The following is a 6,972-nucleotide window of genomic DNA, read 5'->3' on the forward strand; positions in this document are numbered from 1 at the left end:
AGTCCGGAAGATGTTTAATAATAATTGACTGTGTAGTGGTATTATGGACTGGGACATGAAAGGTCGTCTATCCGATGACGTTTAAAAGCAATCCTCTACAATAGTAAATACAGTTTTCATCATTTTTAGATTTCGATAACTGGTAAATCACATTTTTATCTAATACATTTCACTTAGTGAAGAGTTTTTTTTTTTAAATTAGTCTTAAATTGTAATTGCATGTTATGTGGAAATATGTGTATATATTAAAAAAAAAAAACATATATATAAATCATATATCTGTTTTATCGGTTTGCGCCAAGTATGCACCTAATACAAGAACATACTATATAATGACCAGACGGTGTGTCTAAACACCCTCAAATTAGTTTGTCCCACTTCAATATGATTCTATAATCTCATATGTTCTAGATATATATGACTTTCTATTACATTGTTCTAATGTTTATTTTTGTCTTTCTGTTGCAGATTGTCTAATCATTTAATGCTCTGCCTTGTCCATAGAAAATTTCATTGTAGGTAACAACTCAGATGTGAACATGATAGACGACTCTTATGATCTAACTAACAACATAACTTGATGATAGTGGTAAATAAATACATTTTCTTTCGCTAAAACTGGAAACCAATATTTTTTGTTCGCATATATCGTGTCATTTGATAATTATGCATTTGAGAGCTATATGTACATTCAATTACTTCACTATTTCCTTTTACAATTACACTTACAGAAAGGTAAAAAATAATGGTTTTCAAGGAGAATATGCATTGTCATTATTTTGAAATATGAAAGGGGTTATGACATTCTTTATAGTAGTAGCTGTATCCAGGAGAGACAGGACAGTTAAAGCAACACCTTTATTAAGATGGTAAGTACTTTAATTAAGTTGTAAGATAAGAATTTCAGTTTGATATAAACATTCTGGATACTAAGGTGGATACAAAGTATACAATATTCAGTTTCGATGTTCATGATAACTAATATTCAAGACGTATTTTTCAGACACTTTTAAGTCAGCCTCATATCTTGACCTACTCGTAGAAATCGATGGTAAAGGAAAACTATTGACCAAACCTTACGACAAACGTGATGACTTTTCATTGAGAATTGTCAACTTTCCTTTCATCTGTGGCAACATCCCTTTGGCTCCTCCTTATCGAGTGTTCATATCACAACTCATATGCCAGAACTTGCCTAAACCATGCAGACTTTTTGTATCGCGCTAGAACTCTAACAAATAGGCTTCTGGAAGAGGAGTATGTTGCTACAAGATTGAAGTCATCACTACAGAAGTTTTATTGTCGTCATCATGAACTCGTGGATTGTTATGATGTATCCATCAGCACCATGACAACTGTTTTATTCAATGGGTTATAGTTTTCCTTTCCTCGTTTGTCTACCCCGAACTTGACTTTTTTATGAGCAACTCGGCGAGTGTTTCTAGAAAAGCAGAGGACGCTTACCCTACCGGTGCACCTGGTTCATGCTCCCAGTTTTTAGTGGAGACCGAGTTGCTCATTTACTTTTGTTACTTTGTATGTATGACTTTAGTTACTGTATGTTCTTTGTTGTGTGTGTCTGTTTTCCGTGTCTGGTCTTTGTCCGTGGATTACATTTTTTTGATTACCGCTATAACCTTGGTTCCCTGAATGCGTACAGAGTTGAGTGTGTTCTATACACACATAATTTATTTAAACTTCAAAGTTTTGTGTCATATTTAAAAGAACATTGTAGTTAATTGGTTATGGTGTATAGAATAAAGCATATTTTAATGAAGCACGGGATATTTTGTCCATTTCAATAACCGTATGCAAATTCTAATATGCCGCTTACAGTCCGTTTACTTGTTATGTCACTTTTTAAACGTCCAATGGTAAGGCAATCGCCCCACATCATATCTTGAGATTTGAAATAAAGTATTGAATATAAAAATGTGTCTTGAGTATTATTCATAATACATGCAAATTTCAACAATAAGACTGGAATTTAATTATGGTATTTTATCTGTTCCTGCATGTACAAAAAACACAAACTTATAATTTGAAGTACGACAAAGTTAACGCGCAACTAGCCAGCTCTCCCTAAAATCAAATGAATCTTCAATGACGTGTTCAAAATAAAAACTATTATATATTTTGTTATTTGATTTGACAACGCTTTTTGTTACACTATTTTCTCTACAGAGTTTAATGTAGCCACTTTCCTATACGACATGTACACGTTTGTAAGTCTAAATTCCCAGCTGTATATTTTACCATGTTTGTCCTAAAATAATTCAAAATAAAATTCTTGTTTTCAAACCGCGATATTTCTGGATGCTAAGGGTCTGCATACGAGTATCTAAAAAAAAAAAAAAATACGCTTAATTTTAACACACTAATTTCCTTTTGAATACTAATACTCTATTGTAAAATAAAATTACGAATTTACATATCCATGCAGATTAAATTTCCTAAACATATAACGCGTTAAGTAATGTATTCAGGCGCGGATCAAAACACAACTGCTGGTAAAATATTCAATATAACATTCTCGTATACATGCATTTATAGATGTGCCAAGAAATTTGATTACATGATGAAAATAATAATGCAGCACCGAAAATAAATAATAGATCCAATGACCCAGCATTGAGGTATACACCCTTAGTTATACATGCGATAATGCTGTCCAACAGATATTATACGCCATCTCATAACTTCAAACGTGTCATAGTTTTCCTTTCCTCTTTCGTCTACCACGAAGTTGACTCTCTTATGAGCAACCCACCGAGTGTTTCTAGAAAAAAGCAGAGGACGTTTACCTTACCGGTGTTCCTGGTCCATGCTCCCAGTTTTTAGTGGAGTTTGAATTGCTCATTTGCGTTTGTAAATTTGTTTGTATGAGTTAAGCTATTTTATGTTCTTTGTTTTGTATGTCTGTTTTCAAAATCTGGTCTTTGTTCCTGGATAACATTCCTTTGATTACCGCTGTAACATTGGTTCCCTTGATTACTCTTTTAAATTGAAAAGGCACTTGTTTGTACTTTAGTGTGCTATGTCAGTAATAATACAATACCCACCTATTTATGCATGATGTCACAAGTTTTGAATCAGGTTGTGTATAATGATCAAGAAACTACTGGATATATAGTGCATGCCATTTAATATAGAGCATTTCTTCAGTTTACAAGAATCCCCCGCTCGATTCCCTCGTCTTTTGCCCATTGACTTCTGCCGACGTAATGTCATAGGTGCAGTTAGCATTGTCACCTTATGAAAAACAAAACAAATCCCCAAAGCCGATAAATCGTCCCTTTGCATAGTAAGGGTTAAATTATACTTCATGAGCTGGTATATAGAAGATGTTTCAGGTGAAATTATTTTTTTTTTAAATGATGGGAGCAGCATTTCTGACATATACGTTATTTTGGCGTGATCCTTAATATAATAACTTATGTTTGACAAACTAATATGTTTATTCAATTAAGCATTTGTCATGTGTCGCGGAACTGCATTATTGTTGCTTGATTAGTACCGGATTATTCTCACCAGCAACTTTGTGGTTGCTGCTGGCGGTGCAGGACATACACATCATTCTGGATACCCCTTTTTATGGGAGTTCTTATTGCTAGTGCTTCAGTTTTTTTTTTTTTGTTTTGTATTACGTCTTGTTTCCATTATTGTCAGTTGTTAGATGTAATCTTTTTTATTCGGTTGCTACATTGTGAATGTAGATCTTCTCTGTTTTATGTGTTCACGTTCAGGCTATATTTTTGGATTTTTACGTATCGCACTGCTGACGCTTCGACATTCCTTTCGTCGATATTTTTTTATGCTAATATTTTTCAATGATGCGTTATATTATCCGGAGGGCTATACCTTAAATATTCAAATAAGTTTACTACATAAATATCCATATCCACACATAAATGCTAAGTTTAAAACGAATGCAGTAAAAAAAAGTATTGCACATGATAATTTTAATATCGCTTTAGTTCAATTTACGATTTAAGTACCAGTTCACATACAATTTAAACACTCGTAATGGTAAAGTGATGCATGGTGTAAAAAAAAACAACAAACAAACAAACAAAAAAAAAAAAAAAAAAAAAAAAAAAAAAAAAAAAAAAAACGATGTTTTTTTTCAGTCTACATATGCTATACTTTTACACAACGTAATCATTTCTGCATTCAGATATGCACGTTTTACAAAACATTATACATTTGGCTCACTCTATAATCAGTCATACGAAACCAAAGCAAGAACGATAACTTTTGTAGAATGCCAACTTCATGTACAAGGATGACATTCCTGGGTTATTGCTGCTGATGGATTTTGAGACGGCCTTTGATACTGTTGAACGGTCCTTTATGGAAGAGACTTTGGACTTCTATGGTTTTGGTCCGACCTTCATTAAGTTGATCAACACATGCTATTTAGACATTTCTAGTACATTTCTGAATAATGGACACCTGTCAGCATTGTTTACTTTAAAAAGCGTGTGCGCCAGGGTGACCAGCTGTCACCTTACCTGTTTATTATTTAGAGTTGCTGAGTGCAGCGATTAAAATGACCAAAATGTGTCCCGTGTCATGGTAGAGGACTCTGAGTTCTTACTAAGTCAAAATGCGGAAGACTCTTCTTTAATTCTGGATCACAGTGAAATGTCATTAGAAAATTCCTTATATCTCTTTGACAAATTCTCAGAGTGTGCTGGTTTGGGAGTTAATATTGACAAGAGAGAAGCAATATAGATTGGTTCAAGAAAGGGATGTGGAGAGGAAATTCTTCCTCACAAAGATTTAAAATGGAATCACGCGGGAAGGTTGAAATTACTGGGCATATGGTTTGAATTAGCAAAGGTTGACAAAACCATTTGCAATTTTTATGATAAATTCAGAGCATCAAGTATCTACCTAACACATGGACCTACAGAAAACTGACATATATCGGAACGATAACTGTTATTAAGACCTTAGCTCTTCTTATATTAGTTCAGGTGTTAACAGTGCTTAAAAATCCCCCTGTACCAACCTAAGGGAGATTCAAAATATTTTCTTTAATTTTCTTATGAATGAAAACTGAGACAAGATAAAGTGATCTGTCATTATTAATGATTTTTAGGAAGGGAGTCTTAAAATTCCAGATATTGTATCATTTTGTTACAGCCTTCAGTTAAGTTGGCTTTATAAACAATTAAATCCTAAAAAATTCCTCCCCTTGGAAAATTATCTTGATAGATTATAAACACAGATGGGATGGTGATAAGATATTGTATGTCAGCTCTGAGGGTCTGTATCTTGTGGCACAAAAAAAAACAAATTCTTTTTTGAGAGATGTAATTATCAATTTTTTTTCTATTTTGAAAGGCACAAAAGATCGAAATGATATGGATGTTGATTCCATTCTAAAAAAATCCTTTGGCTTAACCTATTTTTGTATATGGGGGAAAAACTGTACATTAAACTTAAGTTCTCAGAGAATGGTATATTTTTCATAAATGATATGATATCTAATCTGAATAGTTTTATAGTTTTTATTCTTATGGTGAATTTAAAAGGGAATACAATGTAAATGTTAACTTTTGAGAATATTATGGAATTATCGGTGCCATACCAGACAGATGGGTAACATCAATTGGTAATTTAATAAATTACCAAACATTGCAGATAAAGTGATAGATTTCATCAAGACAAATTTCCAAAATATGTAGATATATTTAGAGAGATAAAATTGATTCCCAACAAAAAATTGGAAAATGAATTGCATTCTGAATTAGACGATTGTCATAATTTTATTCTATGGCCTTTTTAGCCACAAAAAAGTCCTTTTTACACCATTTCCAGTTCAAATCACTTCATGGCATTCTTCCATTTATATAAATGTAACTTTAAAGTGACTGAGCTCTGTACTTTTTATTCACAGAAAAAAGAGAAACTTGTTCATATTTTTTTGGGAGTGTAATGTGGTTCAAAACTGTTAGCTTTCTTTAAATAATTGGTTTGATGAGCTAGGTATTTAAATACTTTTCAATGCAAAAAAAAATATATTTTTTGGGTAGATGAGGAACATCCTTTAAAAAATGTGGTTAACCATGTGCTACTGTTTTTGAAGTATTACATATTTAAGTGCAGATGTAAAAATGTTAATCCGTGTGTTAATGGTGGAATAGAATACGTAAAACATTGATAAATATTCTACTTGTTACCTATCCCCTACACAAAAAGAGAAAATTATTACAAAACGGATGCCTTTGGATGCGGTAATAGACTAAGTCGATATAACGTTGAATACACGACGTTTAAATTCTGTTGTATATAATTCATAATTATGATGATTTTCATTTCATCAACTGAATTTCTTTCTTGCTGTACAAGTTTGTGTATTGCGTTTGTCTTACATGTTTCCCTTTTCAAAATAAAAATGAATTACAATAAATAAATAAATAAATAAATAAATAAATAAATGAAATAAAAAAAAACAATAATAAAATGAAATAAAACATTTTTTTTATCTCAAAAGCGCAACGACAAAATGAAGAACTAAAGCTGGTTATGTGATCGGTACCTGTTTCTGAACAAGAAATAATACTAAATTTGTTGAGTTTTTGACATGCACGAATCACTTCATGTCTTGCTTTAGAAAGACACAATTAAATCACAAAATTTAGTCATATAAAATGATAATATGTTTCTATCACATACAATGTAATGAGTTACCAAGAACCCAATAAGACACGAACAATCCATTATATAAAAATGCGTTTAATTTGGTTAAAATGTGCTAAGAATCAAACGTTTCATGGTTCATCGGCGTGTAAAAGCGTAAAACATTTTCAATGAAGCGTGCAAGTGCTTCGTGTACAAAATGTGCGTCCAATCGATGCTTTTATTTACACGCTCATCGCTCATGAAACATAAAAAAATGAAACATACCATATGCTTCTGTTATTTTATATCTTTAATAATTTATATATACACTGATCAAGG

At 32.2% G+C, this 6,972-nt stretch overlaps 1 long non-coding RNA gene across 1 annotated transcript; it reads left to right on the forward strand.

Moving 5' to 3' along the window:
- The first annotated feature begins 276 nt into the window (after positions 1-276).
- LOC148604000 (uncharacterized) lies at positions 277-6,356 on the forward strand. The gene is made up of 3 exons (XR_015916794.1): positions 277-589; positions 815-869; positions 4,264-6,356. It is a non-coding gene; the product is annotated as an uncharacterized LOC148604000 (long non-coding RNA).
- The last annotated feature ends 616 nt before the right edge of the window (positions 6,357-6,972 follow it).

Source organism: Perna viridis, chromosome 11, assembly GCF_037379345.1.
Source record: "Perna viridis isolate PV_CMFRI_1.1 ecotype Kerala chromosome 11, ASM3737934v1, whole genome shotgun sequence".
Taxonomy (NCBI): Eukaryota; Metazoa; Mollusca; class Bivalvia; order Mytilida; family Mytilidae; genus Perna; species Perna viridis.